The sequence below is a fragment of the Megachile rotundata genome, chromosome 1, assembly GCF_050947335.1.
Source record: "Megachile rotundata isolate GNS110a chromosome 1, iyMegRotu1, whole genome shotgun sequence".
NCBI lineage: Eukaryota > Metazoa > Arthropoda > Insecta > Hymenoptera > Megachilidae > Megachile > Megachile rotundata.
The window spans coordinates 8,227,449-8,245,954 of NC_134983.1; the positions used below are offsets into that span (position 1 = coordinate 8,227,449).

General features: G+C 36.9%; 1 protein-coding gene across 6 annotated transcripts in view; it reads left to right on the forward strand.

Moving 5' to 3' along the window:
* LOC100880704 (agrin) overlaps positions 1-18,506 on the forward strand; it is a 656,625-nt gene that overhangs the window by 119,844 nt on the left and 518,275 nt on the right. For 2 of the 6 annotated variants that reach the window (XM_076532512.1, XM_076532527.1), the window contains exon 1: positions 16,360-16,584. The exons of the other annotated variants lie outside the window; for them this stretch is intronic. The gene's annotated coding sequence lies outside the window, so the exon portion shown is untranslated. Of the gene's footprint in view, positions 1-16,359; positions 16,585-18,506 lie in introns of those variants that run through there. 6 annotated transcript variants of the gene reach the window in all.

Sequence of the window (18,506 nt, forward strand, 5' to 3'; positions counted from 1 at the left end):
AGTCCTTAACAATGTTCCAAGCTCGACATCTCAATACTCGATGCTCGAATTAATTAAGTATTTTCGAAACGACAGCCGAAACACGCGTCAAGCGAAACGCTACAGGGGCATCTTCGTTTCTCATCCGCTCGTTAAAAGAATTCTTCACGCGCGTTCATCCCGTAATCTCCGGTCGGTAGGAAGGTGCCTCATCGTAAAAAAATACCTTGATATTTTGTTCGGCACGTCGTACAGTAAAAACCGCGTCCGAGGCGCGGCAGAGATACGCCGATAAAAGGAACGCTTTAAAGGAATCATCCGATTCTTGGATATTCGCGCGGATCGCGCGACGATCCGCTTTAATGCGGCTTTAACGATCTGTTAATTTCAGAAACGTATTTAAACGCGTATACCCTGTATTAACATACTAAACGGAGAGGATTACTTTGCAACCATTTTCAGCCGCGTATGAGTCCCGATCGTATTTCAACATTCATTACCAGAAAAGCACGAGAAATGCACTAATAAGAGCGCATTCCCAATAACGTAATTACATATCGACGCGTTCGAATGGACGTGAATCTAAACGAGCGGCGGTAATCGTTTCAACGTACGGTCGTAATCGAGCGGCCGGTAAACGGAAAACCGTCATTAGCGCTGGATTTTTCACTCGTATACTTTTTCCGTGGACAAACTTGGACTATGAACAGGTGCATCGGCGCGGGAAGGAAAAGTCGACAGGACAGGTTTACATGGATGTGCACAAACTGGGACAAATTAGGTCTAGTTTGAATTTAGGAATTTTTAATTTGCTATTTGGGGGTCTGGAAATTTGGAGATGTCGGGATTTGGGGATATAGGAATTTGGGGATGTCGGGATTTGGGGATATAGGAATTTGGGGATACAGGGATTTGGGTATGTAGGGAATTGGGGATGTAGAGATTTGGGAATGTGGGGATTTGGGGATGTAGGAATTTGGGAATGCAGGGATTTGGAGATGTAGGGATTTGAGAATGTAGGGAATTGGGGATGTAGGGATTTGGGAACGCAGAGATTTGGGGACGTAGGGATTTGGGAACGTAGAGATTTGGGATCGTAGGAATTTGGGGTCGCAGAGATTTGGGAACGTAGGAATTTGGATAAGTGGCGATTTGGGGACGTAGAGATTTGGTAAAGTAACGATTTGAGGATGTAAAGATTTGGAGAAATAGGAATTTGGGGATATAGGGATTTGAGGATGTGAGGATTTGGAGTGTAGGGAATTGGGAATGTAACAATTTGAGAATGTAGGGATTTAGGAACGTAGAGATTTGGGATCGTAGGAATTTGGGGACGCAGAGATTTGGGAACGTAGGAATTTGGATAAGTGGCGATTTGGGGACGTAGAGATTTGGTAAAGTAACGATTTGAGGATGTAAAGATTTGGAGAAATAGAAATTTGGGGATATAGGGATTTGAGGATGTGAGGATTTGGAGTGTAGGGAATTGGGAATGTAACAATTTGAGAATGCAGGGATTTGGGAATGTAGGGATTTGTGAATGTAAGGATTTGAGAATTTTGGGAAGAAAATTGTCTTTTCTTTCTTGTCCTCTCTCCTCAACGACAAGTCTGGTACAAGCAAAGAAACACAAAAATTTGACTACCTACTGGCCCGCGCTACTAGCACACCTTACAGTCATAGTATAAACGTTCCATTTTGAAGGGCAAGTGCGCTAAAGAAAGACACATGACTTGTTTCTATTTTCCTAACATCTTTGATTTTATGTAACTATGTAAATTCCCAAATTCGTAGATCCTCAATTCCTCAGTAATTGCTACTCCTAAGTAATCAAATCTCTACGTCATAAAATTCCTAGATTCAAGTTCACGTAACCTCAAATCGTACTGTTAGATTGTGCTAGATTGCATCTACTTAGATGTCGGAACACTAATTACCGAATGCCATCGATAACTAACTAGGCCAATATCATCTGAGACAGTCGAGTATCGCGTTTCGATATCCCGGCAAGCCGACAAAAGCGGGTAGATACGGTATTATTGGGTCCATTAGTCGTTAATGTATGCAAAATATCCTTATTATGTTGGCGGATCCGCGTGTGCCGCCGCATAGAAAGCGTCAGCTTCTTACATACGCGATACGAATCTGTCTGCGAAGCGCCGCGACGTTCGTATCGAGCGACCGCGTCAACCTTGATCGAGTTAAGCCCCGTCTCCTCTAATTATTTCGTGCTGGCCGAGCTTGTTGCTTATCTAAGAGATTCCCATTGCCACGGCAATTTAACGGACCGAGACTTTCATAGCCGTTCGTTTTCCTTCTTGGAAATGATCGCGCGTCGTTGTCGCGATTCCTTTTAAATCCCTTCCCTTTCCGGTGGCTCGAACCGCAACGCGGCCACGTATCAGCCAGTCGGCTTTTATAAGCGCGCGGCTTTCTTGAACAGGATTATCCGCCTCACGAGCTCGACTGCCGAGATTTTAATTAAGCCGTGACACTTTCCGCCGACGCGCTGTCGTAATAATTTGTCCTTATCTCGGGGATAAGGGAGGCGAGCTTTGCGGGTGGTGTGCGTGCGTTTGCTTGGACGAGTAGATGAGAATCGTACGATTTTTCGATCTACAAATGCCTTCTCTATGGAGATCTTGGGGTATGGAGGCCCTTTTCCTTATATTTGAAATCTGTGAGTTTGGAATGTTGGATATTTTTAAATTTAGGAATTTGGAGACTTGGAAATTTGAAGATTTTTAATATAGGGTGGTCAAGATGAAAGAGGATACCGTACGTGTTGTTTGTAACATGATATTTGAATACTTCTGCAGTGATACCGGACTTCTTTTATCTTGGTGACCCAATATTTGCAAATTTAGGAATGCAGCAATTAAAAGCATTTGGAAGCTTAGATATGAGTCCGAAGATTTAAAAAATTTTCAAGCGTGAACATTTATAAATTAGAACATTTAAGAATCTGCTGTTCAGAAATTGTCTGAAAATTTCCGTGTAAAATGTACACGTGGCCTGAAGATCAAGTTTAACGTGTATCACCGGTGGTACACTCAAACATATTTATTTAACACGCTGAAAATATATATTTACGACAAATTTAATTCTGTAAAAAAATATTTGTAAAAGATTGAGGCATCACACAAAATGCAGTATAGAACAAAGCACATAAACGTGGTCTGAAGATCAAGTTTAACGTGTACTACCGGTGGTGATAAATGTATAAGCTAAACCGCGTTACTTCTAGTTCCTAGTACTTCCCATCGATGAACAATATTATTCTCACCGTCCCCCGAGAAATCTGCACTCCAACGCATAATCGCTTCACTTTCTCCAAGTAAATTGAAATAATCGTTACCCCGTTGTTCCGGCTGCTCTCCAAATAAGGTTCTCCCCGGTGGCGTTGCAGCAACCGTACATTGATTTACCGCGGTTCGCGGGTCCTGGGTCTTATTTTACGGACACGTAACGATGTCGTAACAGCTCAGAGGAATTCCAGGCGTAGCCCCTTTTGTATCTGACACATATACAGTTTACATGCGAGAAAAAAATATCAGAAATGTCGAATTGCGCGGGTGCAGTTTCCAATAAACGTCCGTTTCGTGAGGGACACAGAGAACGGTGGTTTGTGAGGGAAAGGCAAAGAACTCGGGGTGTCCCGCAGCGCGATACAAATACGTGAAATACTACGACTCGTGTCGGTTGAATGGAATTTGATTTGGTGGTTCCTACGCAGAGGTGCAACGACGAGGATACCCCACGTATCGGCCGGAAAAATTACGGTCGCCCGGTTTCGGGTGTTGCGAGAGAAATTATGAGCGGGCAAAGCGCACGATCTGCTCGGCTCGAAGCGCGGAAGCGGACACCGGAATATTTGTGACCGAGCCACTGTCCTCCTACGTGCTCCCATACGAACAAATGTCTTCCTTGCGTCCGCCATTAACGCGGTTGATGCATCGACGCCGACTAGCTTTTGCTTTCTTTGTCTCTTCCGACCGATCATTTCCTCGCCGTTGTTATACGGGCCGGCACTATGCCATAAAACATCTTCGTGATATATCGCGCAGAGCGGTTGTACGTCGGCGAGCCACGCGTTTCGCTCTCAGCGATGCACTATATCAGATGCGTTACGGTGCAATTTATAAAAATCGACCGACGTCTCTGTCCAATGTTTGCACGGCCTTCAGACAATTCTTATGGCCGCTCTTTTGGAACAGCTCCGTTGTTTCATCGCCGTTGGCATCGGGTTTTATCGTTCAGACCTTATTGATTTCGGTTTATGGCGACGCGATTCGGTTATGATTGGAGGATTGAATTTACCGCCATTTTTCAGTCTGATGGTTTTCTGGAGGTGATGTAGAAATTAGCCAGTTTTTCAGTCTGCTGGATTTCTTGGGCAATGAGAAAATTAGCGATTTTTCACTCTGGTGGTTCTTTGATGGAACGATGGGAAAATTGGACGGTGAAGTTAGGCTGTAGGACAGTGGACGGGTGTTGTGGAGCTTTGGAGATTTGAAGATTGTTGACTTATAGAGCTTTTGAGTATTGGGATTTCATTGACTGGAAATTAGGGAAATTTAAAATTTGATGATTGAGGAATTTGGAAGGCTGGATTTTAGAAAATTAGAAATATTGACTTTTAACATTTTATTAATTGCAAATTTATGAGATTTTGATTTTGGAGCGTAGAGGATTGAGTGACTGGAAATTTACAAATTTAGAAATATTAAATTTGCAACCTCAGAAGTTTAAAATTTTAATAATTGTAAAATTTTAACATTGGAAATTTTTAAGTTTCTACATTTATAATTTGTGTAATCTGAGAATTGGAAATTATAAAAGCTTGGAAAGTCGATGATTCGGAATTTTAGAAATCAAGAAATTTGGTCGTTCTATCAAGTCTCCAAAAGTTTGGTAATTTGGTCATTTGAAAGTTATTAATTTAAAACCTTAGAAATTCAATAATTTGAAAATTCGAAAATTTCCACGGTTGCAAATATAAAAATAAATTTGAAGAAATTCAAATATTCAGATCTTTGATTTCGAATGAAAAAACTCCTTCAAATTCACAATTTAAAAAACGTAATAATTCACAAATCTATCCAACAATTTTTTCCGAAAGTTAATAAAAAAGTGTTCAAACTTAAAACTGAAAAGAATGCAGAAATTTAATAATCTGTAAATTCGAAAATTTATGAATCACCGAATTTTTACGAAATAATTTGTTCATTGATTGCGTAAAGGGTGGTCCGATCTTCATGATCGATAGTATATATTCACCAGGAGCAACTTTGCACCTATACCGAAGCTGTTTCAAGGAACTGTCGTAACTTTCTATATATGGTAGTTCGTAAAAGCGGTCGAGTAATAATCGGTCGAACCTTAAAGGCTTTGAAAGCTTATTGGCATAGCGGTACGTGAATGAGACTTGTTGTCCCTCAAAGGGCTCATAACGAGAATGTATAACCTTCCTAACATTGCTACAATTTAGATAATGCATTTTTCCTTGCAAACAGAAAACGGCTTATCAAATTTATTAATCAAATATAGAGATATGTCAGACATAATTACCTCTAAAGGTAGACTTCATTACTTTTAAACACTTTTATTATCTTACTATACCATTTTAATTTTATAAACGTTGCAATTTAATATTGCTTGAATAGATTGAAGTTAAACTTAGAAATTAAAGAAATTAATTGTTTTTCATTTCTTGCTATACATTTCAATTTTTTAAACATTGTAAATTACATTTGACATTGCTCGAACATATTGAAGTAAATCTTAGAAATTAAAGAAATGAATTGTTTTTCATTTCTTATTATACAATTTAATTTTTTAAACAGTGCAAATTACATTTAATATCGCTCGAACAAATTGAAGTTAATCTAGAAATTAATCATTCTTCACTTCTTACTGTAACATTTTAATTATTTAAACATTGCAAGTAACATTTGACATTGCTTCATCAAATTGAATTATCAGTTGCTAGTTTCAGTATAATTGTATTTTTTCTTTGTATTCATGTACAAAGTTTCCATATAGGTGGAGAGTGCACCCAACTGAAATGACAATATGAAGTGTACGAAGTGTGTGAATATAAATCTATAAATTAGTAAACTTTCTTGGTAAACTGCATAAACCTTTGAACTCGAATTCTACTGAAGACACCTGTACTATGTAAAATTGATATTGTTGTGTCCATATAATTATGCAAAGTTCGGATTAAATCCGAGTATCATCCTTGTCAAAGCGAAAGGCAACGACCGACAAGGTTTCATAAGGAGTTAGTTGTCGTTTGGCTCGGATAGATTCGAACGAGCGGGACTGAAGAATTTTTCGCGTGAAATCAGAGGCACGATACGTCCCGGTAAGACGGTGGGGAAAAAAAAGAATATTAGGAAGGTTGGTATGTGGTCAGTGAGCGGAAGGAGAAGGCAAAACCGGCGAAGAAGAAAAAGGTGAGTGGAACGGGAGAGGCTATCTACCGACTATACGGCTCTCGCCCTCGCAAATCACACCGGTGTGTATGCATTGAAATGCGAAATGGTGCAGACCGCCCAGCTACCATAACTCCGATTAGTTAAGACACGCTTCGGCAATGTAATGCATGTGCACCCCGACCGGCAACATGTGTTATATCCTGTGTCGTCACATATTTACGAGGGCAACGGGTTCGTACCGGTAATTCGAGACGCGGCCGTTTTCTTTCGGGCTGTGCTACCTCGTCGTTTAATTAATCGTACTTTCCATTTAATATACGGCAAATATTTACACGAGTATCATAAAGTAATCGGCAATTTTGTGATAATTCAACTGCTCCTTAAACGTTTCAACTGCTTGGCCCAAATACGGTCGTTGCGTTATGCACACACGTTTCTTAAAAATCTTCATATATCACGAATAATATTACAAAATTGTGATTGTAGAAACAGACGTATTTTTCTTGCAATTGAATTTCAATTCTAATTATGATCTGTATAATCAGGAACCATTGAAGGCAAAACTTGATATTTACCTTTCTTTAGTTATCTTATCATCATAGCACAATTATCTAGCTATGAATGACGCAACTACCTAAAACTGTAGGTTAAGGCTTAAAACTTTCTTTCGACAGAAGTAACTCGTGTAACATGCTAATACCTTTATGGTGTCAATTGTGTAAGGGAAACCACACAAACTCTATTTTTCAGAACTGTTACAATTGCGTTCTCAGTACCTTAAGCATAAGCCGATTAAAGGAGCTGTAACAATAGTTACATCGAGGTTCGATTATTTTATACTTGATAGTGGTCCGGTGACAATGGCAGATCCTTTGAAAGGATGCCGGTGTAGGCCTTGAGACATTTTTTAAAGAGGCTCACAACCTCCCGTGCGGTCTCTCATCTTCTGTGGCTCGTACGCCAGCTGCCTTGCCGCTTTTAATGTTCCGTAATTGCTTTCCGTTTGCGGCCTGCGGCGAGATATTTCATACCGCGCTAAAAGGGAAGTCGCGGTGGTTCGTCTGTCTCGTGAGAATCGTTATAAAGCTTTGAAATAATTTTCTCGTTGGTATTTAACGTATCGCCGAGGTTAAGTACTCTCGTCGCGGTTCCATCGAATCCGCGACAGGTTACACGACGCGCTGGGTAAAGCGGCTCCCTCGTTCTGGACGTGCGAAAAAAAATATACTCGTTCCGGCGATAACGTAATTTGGTAAGAAGTTATCTTTATCGCCGGTAGAAATTTGTTTGAACCTGTACACCCGATAAAGTTGCATGGTAGCAGCTACATACTTACAATTAATCCAGGTAGATTATGTTCATTCCTCGCTCCCTCGTTTCTTGCCCTGTCTGTCATTATATAAAAACGTCTGTATCGTTCGAGATAACATAATTTCGCCGAGAGTTAGCTGTATTGACACCGGGAACCCAATCTGTTCCATAAATTTCGTCCGCGCGAATACCGCGTTCCTTCGCGTCCTGTCAGCCGGCGCCGTTACAGGACGCGGCTTTATCAAATATTTCGTGGCCTTTTTATCTGACGGTTATCCAGGATTCACGGGACAACGGTGGGAAAGATAAAACGGACCCGTGGCTGGGATTTGGGGTGGCACGTTTTTCCTGGTATTAAAGATTCCGGCTCGTGGGCCGATTCTGTTCGTTGCACGAATCTGGCCTGTGGGGGATATACTTATGCGGCATAGTCCGTTTATAAGGACGCGTGGTCGTTGTCGAATTGTCTCGACCGAGATAAAAAGTTGATATGTGTACGTTCCACGAGGAGGGACACAGATAAAGGGAGCCGAGGAACGTGGTCCTGGGGCGTTGTACGCCCCGTGTACACCGCGATCTTAAATTGGTTTTACAAATTTATCACCTTGACCTTCGCGTTCCCTTTATCCCCCTCTTCCTGCTTGTTGCTAACCACTCGATTTTCTAGGAAAAGGTTCGTTTTCATTCTTGGTCTTCGTGATAGGGAAACGACAGGTTTATATTCGAGTCGCTACAATACTCTAATCGCATGGATTATTGGATACACACATAGATTCCTGTTATTTTATCGCTATTTATATTGTCAATTGAGGGAGTTCATTAGACTTGTTTTTATATTAATGTAGCGCAGAAATTTTATATAGGCTGCTGCAATATCGTTGCATATATTAATATTGAAAAAATATATTTATTTTGAAATCTAGAATTTAACATTCAGAATTTAAATTTATAAATTTCAAAATTCAAATATTAAAAAATCTAACTTTCCAAACTTTTAAATTTCTAAATTTTAAATATTGAACTTCTTAAATTTATGACTTATAAATTTTGTGTCCCTGCAACCCCACATGACCAATACAACATCTATATACCGTAGTTCAAAAATGAAAGGAGAAAGCAAATAACTCAATAAGGCATCGAACTAAAAATTGTCCTGGAAGCAAGCGTCCTGTGACTTGTTATTCGCTCGATGATATGAAGTATTTGAAGGATGTCTTCATCGGTTACACGGTATCATCGCGGATTTGTTAGGCGGAGCTTGGGTTTATAGGAGATTTGCTTGGTCGATCGGTTTCGAGATTGATAAAGTCATTCCGTAACTGGTTCCGTGTCAGATTGACGTCGATTCGACATGGTGATCCTCGTTGGCGAGGCAAAAGAGGGCACGATGGATCTCAAGCCAAATTCGGCGACAGTCGATTCGTTGGTTGCGAAAAAAAGAGTGCGCCTTGGCGACAACGCGTCGCGAGACATGTAGGGTGTGTGAGGTGCAACAGGAACCGGATAATTCGCTGGTCCATCGGTTAAAAATTCAATGGGACGTAAATATTATCCACGCCCAACCGTAACTTTGATTCATTGCGCACGGAAGCAAAGTTTAATCTGTTTTTGAAACTCGAATGGTATTTGTAATAGGTCATATGCTCTAAGGAGTGATTTAAATTAGTTTCGTAGGTTAATTAGAAACTGATGTCATATTCTGGAAATAAATATGTGTTGATAGAAAAATTGTTGGTAGGCAAATAAATATCTATTGGTAGACTCCTTTTTATAAATTGGCAAATTTTTTAAGTTCTCAAGTTTTTAATTCCTTCATTCCTTCAACAAGAAAGTTCTCATATTTCTACCTTTTCATATTCTCAAATTTTTAGGTTACTTAATTTCGTTTATCCAAAACCTGAACACAGTCTCCAAATTCTAACTACATCTTCAAATGTGGAATTTCTGAATGTTCCTAAAAATTAATGCAAAAGATAGTTCGCATATTTCTCCTTTATTTTTCATATTTTTTTAGGAAAGTTAGATTTAGGCAATGTTTTCGAAATAGTAATATACAGATTTTCCTAAAAGATTATATATTTAATTTACATGAGCTATGTGTCTTAAATCTAAAAATGAATGTCAGTAAAATTCGTGAAAGCACAATTTCTATTTACACGTTCATGTACTTACATTGGTGCGTACGATTACGGAGCGCTCTCTTTACCGCGTGAAACGAGTTAAGTGCGGTAGCCGATGGTGGAAAATAATCATACGAGCCGTCGTGTAGCAGCGTGTACGAGGAGTAGATTCCGTCGAAAGGGAAAAACGAGAAGATCGAGACAACACGGATTCCCGCGGAGGGAAGGGCAAAAAGGAAAAGTAACAAACAGTCGGAAGAAACGGGCATAAATATCGTCCACGCCCAGACCGGTGAAATCGCGGGACTCGCCAAGAATTCTCGTCTCCTTCCATAGCGGCTTTCTTTCCACGGAGAAGAGCCCCGTCGGTCCACCACCACCGACCAGCATCATGGTGCGACCACCGCCACCGTCCTCGTATCACCGTCACCGATGTCCACCGGTGTCTACCACCTCTCTGGCTTGTTTCGATCGTCATCGCCACCATCGCGGACCCGGAGCAATCGCCATCGCGGCGAAAACGAATAAAAACGAGAGGAAAGCGGCAGAGTGACGTGGACGAGCGGTCGCAAAGGGGATAAGAGCAAGGTGCGAAAGAGACAGAGATCGGCGAACGGTGACGAAGAGAGAAAGAAAATCGGGGGGAGGAGATTTCTGCCGCGATCGAGTACCAGAGCGGCTCCTTCCGTTGGCGTGGCCCTATTGAAAGGCGAAGGTAAATTTACTGCCGGGTGGGAAGGGTGAAAATTTACTACTCGACGTGGACGCTTGTCTACGGGGCCCCGCGAACCGACCCTCCGGACGGTAAAACTTCGCCGAAAATCGAATAACGACGCTCCTGGACGCGGCGAGAAACAGCTCCCTTTTGCATTAAGTGAATAAATAACCGACGTTCGCGATAGAACCGCCGCATCGTGCCGGCTACAGAAATTTATTCAAATTTTTACTACCCTATAAATAAGGGCTTCGGTATTGCGCGATCGTTACCGAGCGTCAGCCCCGAGATCAACCTGCGGGTCGCTTGTAGAAACGGATTCATGAGGATTATGACGTTCCTGTCCAGGATACGAGCGAATAGATTTTCCGCGGTGTCGCTGCCAGATCCGAATCGCTTTTCACCTCGCTTTTATGAGTTGCTCGATGTAAACATCTGCTAACTTTAACGGCGCCGCTAATAATAGTCTCGGTATATTTTGTTACCGGGGTGATGTCCACGGAATTCCATCAGTAGCGGTTACTATCGACGTATAAGCAAAACGCGTAGGTTAATATAACCGCGTCACCGTTCAATGATTTAGCCACTTTAGCTTCACTCTATCTGAAACTTGAAGCTTCGAGTCATTTCAACTTGTGAGTCACTGAGACAGGATTCAGTTTTTAATCATGTTTTAGTTTAGTTATTTTAAAACCTAATGGTGCAATGTACAAATCGATTAATTTAAAGCCTTGTCTTAAGGTATGTAACCTTTAAATAAATGGTATACTCATGTAGGCTACACGTGAATATGTTGCAGTGTTACGATGTTTAAGTACGTTGCAGTGTCACAATATATAAACGTTTAAGTACATTGCACAAGAGTTTAATTTCGTTGCAATGTTATAATGTATAAATTATTAAATTTTGTAACGAAAATGTTGTCAATGATTAAATGTTTGTAATGTATAGATTTGAATTATGCTTCAGATGTTTTTAAATAAATATCTGCAATTTTTATACCCTATATAAACTGTACTTATAGCGTATTTAAGCATGTTTACATTGCTTTTAAACAAGTTTACACTGTTTTTAAACAGGTATGCTGGCAAAAGTATGGCAAAAGTTGGTTAGGTGCAACACCATACATGTGGCACCAAGTCCTATATTCCTGTATTTCTAGGACCACAAATCCTAAGATAACTAAATTTCTAGGTCTAGGTTCTAAGATAACTAAATTTGATCCAGCTTTCGAGATGTTAACCCCTCAGGTCTCTAAACATGTAGGTCTCCAACACCTCGAATCCTCAAATCTTCATGTGTCTCGCCCTTAGATCCGTAGATCTCCATATGACTAGATTCCTATATGACCAGACTCCTAACTCCGTAGATGTTCACAAGCATAGATCTCTGAATACCAAAAACCTTAAAAATTTTTGAAAACCAACAATGGAAATCTTTCCTAAGAACGACAGATCGTATATGAGAATTATAATTTTGTGATGAATACAAAACTTCCAACATCGATCATTTATATCTTAATTTCTACACCGTCCGTTTGAATTGTTTTAATTGCTTTTTAAATGCCTCCTATTTACGGTGACTTATTGCATTACGTGAAACAGTCGAACATGTACCATTCGAACACTTTCGACTTATAGAATCACGAAGATCGGTATCGGTAATATATCGGATAGTGTCGGGACGAAGAGCATCGATTACCTAATTGGGTAAAAGTTAAACGCGAGTGGAAAGATCACGCGATGTCCCGGAGATCTTAACGATCGAGTCGCTAACGAGATAGGCCAGTTCTAGGTAGTGGCGCGTTAACGATGGGCCCCCATCGTCCGAAATATTTTATATCCGAGATACCTTGACCAACGGATCCACCATTAATTTCCGAGGCACCGTCGTTTCGCGCCTAATAAATGTTCCTTTAGAAAGAGCTTCGGTATCGTCAACGCGCAGTCGATTCGATAATTTACTATTTTCACCGCCGTAAATAAGCGCATCACGTTTATAGAGAACCTTCGACGATCCTTGTTTCTAAGGCTTATTGTCAAATAATCCTGAAACGAAGGCCTCGATCGTGGCGGTACCTTTTCGTGCCATTTTTCGAACTTCTTACGCGAAAAACAAAACGAACGAGCGTAAAGAATGGTCTGGTACCATCTTTGTTAACGTTGACGGTGGAAATGGCTGTAGAATGGCCGATTTCGCGGCAAATTTACGGCAAGATCGATCGTAAAATATAAGACGCGGATTCGTAGATTCGAATTGCGCGCGGTGATATATGCTGAAATTTCTGATGCAGAAATTGGAAACCATCTTTCTATAGTTGTATTTTAGGATAAATTGTGCATATGGTACCATTCTACATACGAAAAATATGTAAATTCGTCAACTTTTAGGTTCTTTAATTTGCGTATCTTTTAATTTTACTTTAAGTCTCTTTAATTTACAAAAATGTTACATCCTCAAGTTTTTGTTTGTCAAATTTTTAAACTGCTAATTCTCGAATTTTCAATTTTTTTTTGACTGAATTACTTTATTTATGAATGTTCTTCTTTCCAAATTTAGAATTTTGGAAATTGAGGTTCACATTGCAATGTTTTTAAAAATTTATGTCTCGAAGTTCGTAGACCATTATGTTCTTAGGTTCCTATGTCTTGAAACTCTTAGATTCTCATATTTTTATATTCTCACATTTCAAAGTTCCTAAACATCTATGTTTCTAAATTGTCAGATATCCAAATTCTTAGATTCCCAAATTCCTGTGTCCCAAAGTAGATTTTCAAGTTGCACCGTCAAATTCTTACATCCTCATGTTCCTTGATAAATAGGATCGCAGATTTCTAAATTTCTAGACAGCTAAAATCTTAGACTGTCAATCTCTAGATTTCCAGAATTTGAAGATTTTTAGAGCATGAACTTGAGACTTCGCAAAATAGATACGGACCTTGACGTGATCTTGTAACTTTATAATTTTGAACTAGTGATCTTGTAATTTTATAGTTGTAAGAGTTTGAGATTTTAAGACCCTGTATTTTGGAACCTTGTAGCAGTACAAATTTGAAAGTAACTTCGTAACCGTGTAACTTCAAAAGTGAACTTTAGAAAGTAATGACGTCAACACATTTTACGAACCGCACACATAACCATCTCTGGTAAAAGGTTAATATCGTTGATGGAAAATGGCCAATCTATCGGTTACTCTCGTTCCACACGGAAACGTACATTACGTAAGTAATGGAATACGATGTTTCCAGCTTCATACATTACAGTATATCAAACCCGATTAAAATCATTTTTTCCTTACATTTCATCTTGGTTTTATCCGATCTTTTATGGACACACTCGTTTCCTTCATATCTCGGTACTCGTTAATTCTAACTTGTATAATAAATCAAGAGCAACGTTTGTATCTCCGTCTGCTCTATCAAATATTTCCGACACCGTTACTCGAAGGGATATAACAGTATTACAGGTTTGAACTTTATTATCCTTTAATTATGTCGCCCACAACGACGATCGTAAATTTCAAGTTGCAGATCTGGTCGCACTCGGTTATATACGGTTTAACAAACATGTCTGGCCATACTGGTTTCTGGAAACCACTTAATAAATGAATTACATTGCTGTTCAACTGTTCATTTATTTCTCGTTTACCCTTTACAGAGATTGACGAGGGTACGCGGTACATTTTGAATTGTTATCGATCGAGGCACGTTTCTCTTCGACTTCGTAATCCATTATGACAAAACGAGAAAACGAGTTATCCACGGGTATTGAACTCTTCGAGTTTCTTGTAAACTGCTATACTCATCGACTTTCGTAAATACCCGCCGTTCGTAATGTAGCTGTCTTCTGGCGGTAATGCAGTGGACCTCTTTGCCACCGATTGGATAGATAGGTTTGCTGTCAATTTTGATTAGAAAAATTTTCTTTCTTTTATAATATTTATGGTATTTTTTATATGTATTTTGATATTGTTTTTGTCAATTTTATTGTGATAGATGTGGTACATTTATTTGGTCAGTTTATGTTTTGTTTTATTGAACAATTATTGGAATTAAATTTTCGAATTTCAGAAATTTATGGGGTTTTTGCTTTTGTGTGAGATTTTACTTTTATGGATTAATTATGTAGTTAGATATCAGATTTTTTAATTGGTAATTTCTAACTTTATAAAGGTTTTAAATTCTTACATTTTTAAATTCCTATATTCTTAAATTCTTACATTTTTAAATTCCTATATTCTTAAATTCTTACATTCTTAAATTCTTACATTCTTAAATTCTTACATTCTTAAATTCTTACATTCTTAAATTCTTACATTCTTAAATTCTTACATTCTTAAATTCTTACATTCTTAAATTCTTACATTCTTAAATTCTTACATTCTTAAATTCTTAAATTCTTAAATTCTTAAATTCTTAAATTCTTAAATTCTTAAATTCTTAAATTCTTAAATTCTTAAATTCTTAAATTCTTAAATTCTTAAATTCTTAAATTCTTAAATTCTTAAATTCTTAAATTCTTAAATTCTTAAATTCTTAAATTCTTAAATTCTTAAATTCTTAAATTCTTAAATTCTTAAATTCTTAAATTCTTAAATTCTTAAATTCTTAAATTCTTAAATTCTTAAATTCTTAAATTCTTAAATTCTTAAATTCTTAAATTCTTAAATTCTTAAATTCTTAAATTCTTAAATTCTTAAATTCTTAAATTCTTAAATTCTTAAATTCTTAAATTCTTAAATTCTTAAATTCTTAAATTCTTAAATTCTTAAATTCTTAAATTCTTAAATTCTTAAATTCTTAAATTCTTAAATTCTTAAATTCTTAAATTCTTAAATTTTTAAATTCTTAAATTCTTACATTCTTAAATTCTTAAATTCTTAAATTTTCAAGTTCTCAAGTTCTCAAGTTCTCAAGTTCTCAAGTTCTCAAGTTCTCAAGTACTCAAGTTCTCAAGTTCTCAAATTCTCACGTTCTCAAATTCTCACGTTCCCAAATTCTCACATTCCTAACTTTTCACATTCCTAAATTTTCACATTCCCAAATTCTCACACTCTAAAATTCGCACATTCTCAAATTCTCACACTCTTAAATTCTCACATTCCCAACTTCTCACATTCCCAAATTCTCACATTCCCAATTTCTCACATTCCCAACTTCTCGCATTCCCAAATTCTCACATTCCCAATTTCTTACATTCCCAAATTCTCACGTTCCCAAATTCTCACGATCCCAAATTCTCACATTTCTCACATTTCTCAAATTTCTCAAATTTCTCAAATTTCTCATATTTCTCAAATTTCTCAAATTTCTCATATTTCTCATATTTCTCAAATTTCTCAAATTTCTCAAATTTCTCAAATTTCCCTGATTTCTCTAATTTCTCAAACTCTCAAATTCTCAAATTCTCAACTTCTCAAATTCTCAAGTCCTCAAATTCTAATTTTCGAAATGTTCCAACTTGCAAATTCCCAAATCCTCAAGTTCCTAGATTTTCAAATTTCTGCCCGCAAAAAATAGTAATCTAACAATCTTAAAAGTTCATAAATATAACAATCTGTAATTTCCTATTTGTCCAACTTCGAAAACTTACCAATTCGAAACGAACAAGTGAATCACCATCTTGTCTACATAACCCTACTCATCTCTACTGTTGTAAATCGTAAACAATTCCTTCGTCCAACTAACGCGTAATAGATGATATCTAAAACAATGAGTATTTGTCAAGAGAGAAAGAGAGAAGTATGCATCAAAAGGGGCGGAAACGTAATAGATGGTTTAGTCGTGTTTCGAATATCGTTTCGGTAACACATATCCACAGTGGCGTTTGTTATTTCAATTTATTGATTATCGCGAACTATATAATTCAGAAACAATCCATCAATTCTAAATTGGTTAACGTCGCTTTTAATTTTGTATACTGTGTAATGTCTGTTAAATCAGTGTACTTGATGCAGAATACACCGATTTGGTGTTATATTGGTAGCAGGGGTACGTCTCATCTTCTGTGGTTCGAGGTAAGAAGATGATTAATGGCGTCGGAATTTACGTTGCATTCAGAACTGAGTTTAGAGTACAAATCGTGATACAATTATTTTGAATATCATCAGCGAACGTAGATATAATTTTACAGGATTGTCTTAAAATATTTTGTGGAATTATAATTTTGTAATATGGATTTGAAGTCATGTTGTACTTTTTAATTATAAATGCAGTAAATATTATTTTGTGTCTAAGCTATATGGGTATATATTGCTTCTATTTTATTATTTATAAAATTTTAAATATAAATGCAGGAAATATTGGAGATATTTGTGTCTAAACTACATGCGTATATATTTCTTCTATTTTTTTATTTTTTAAATTTGTGTATGTTCTAAAAGAGCAAGATATAGTCGTAGATAGTTAGTAAAAATAAAATGAAGATTTTGTCTAATATCATAAACTTAAGATTTTAACACTAGAACTATCAGCCAGTCAAAATGACTAGTTTCAGATTTTTCATTTTATATTAAAAAATTTTATTGTCGCGATTTTATGGGAATGTCTGTCATATTTTGTTGAGGGAAAACTAGTTCTATATGTTACTTGATGCTTTAGTATTTATTTATTAACCTTTTCATTCTATTTTTCATTCTTCGATAAACGAGCATTTAATGTCGGTAGTTCTAGTGTTAATCACATATGTGAAATTTATAATCGAAAGTTTCCTTATAAACTAACGAAAAATTTGGCTAATAAATATGTCATTTAACAAAATTTTGAATTTAACAAATTAACTAATAGTTAATTCAAAGATTAGAATTTGTTAAGATTACCGGGACTACACTTGCGAGGCACATTTAGGAAATGAGTTTATGATGGTCAGTTGAGTATTGATAGTAGGAGTGATAAAGGAAACTTGTCCGTCGTGTTCAGTTTTAGTTCAAATACAAGGAGTGTGCATTAGATGATTTGAGTTCCTAGAACCAAGCTTGTCAGTATACTACCAGTTGTTTTGTTTGCTCTGGTCACGTGTACTCGGACTCACTATTCCACTATCTAATACAATTAGTAGCGTGTGCTCACAGAAATATATCGCGAATATAGTTTGAAATCTTTCTTAATAAATAAATCAAATTTTTAAACGAAAAAATATTTTTTAGAACACCAATGAACGTTTTATGTTAAAAAATATATAAATATATTTTATGTGAAAAATATATTAAAATATTAATATTAAAATAATAAATATATTAAGTACTTTTATTGAAAAACTAAAAATACGAATGTTAGTAAAAATATCACAAAATATAGTAAAATGACTACATAACTCACAAGTGTTCATTATACGTGCAGATTTCAGCGCAAAACTGATATTTCAGATAACATTTTTTCCCAGTCTCTTTTACCTTCAACGTAATATTTATGGTTTTATTTTTTGAATTGGATGTTTTAAATCATTGTTTGACTCGTTGAATGTTCACTAAACATTCGATATATTTGCCATGTCAATTCTTTTTGTGTATTCTTGATGCGTCTATACATCGATTGTCATTTATAATCTGTTAAATAATTTATTTCGCATGTCAAGTGTGCAAATCAGGTCAGAACTTTTTTTAGTGGAAAATTTATTTTGACAAAAGTTACAGTAATTAGGATAATTTTTACCGATATCATTGCATTATTTATTGATGTATTATCGATTTATAAATATTTTTACATTTGCAAGTATTTGTATGTTTTCAAATTTATAGATTTAAATATTTAAAAATTCAGAAATTCAGAAATTCAGAAATTCAGAGATTGAGAGGTTCAGAGATTCAGAAATTCAGAGATTCAGAGATTCAGAGATTCAGAGATTCAGAGATTCAGAGATTCAGAGATTCAGAGATTCAGAGATTCACAAATTCAGAGATTCCTAAATTCAGAGATTCACAAATTCAGAGATTCATAAATT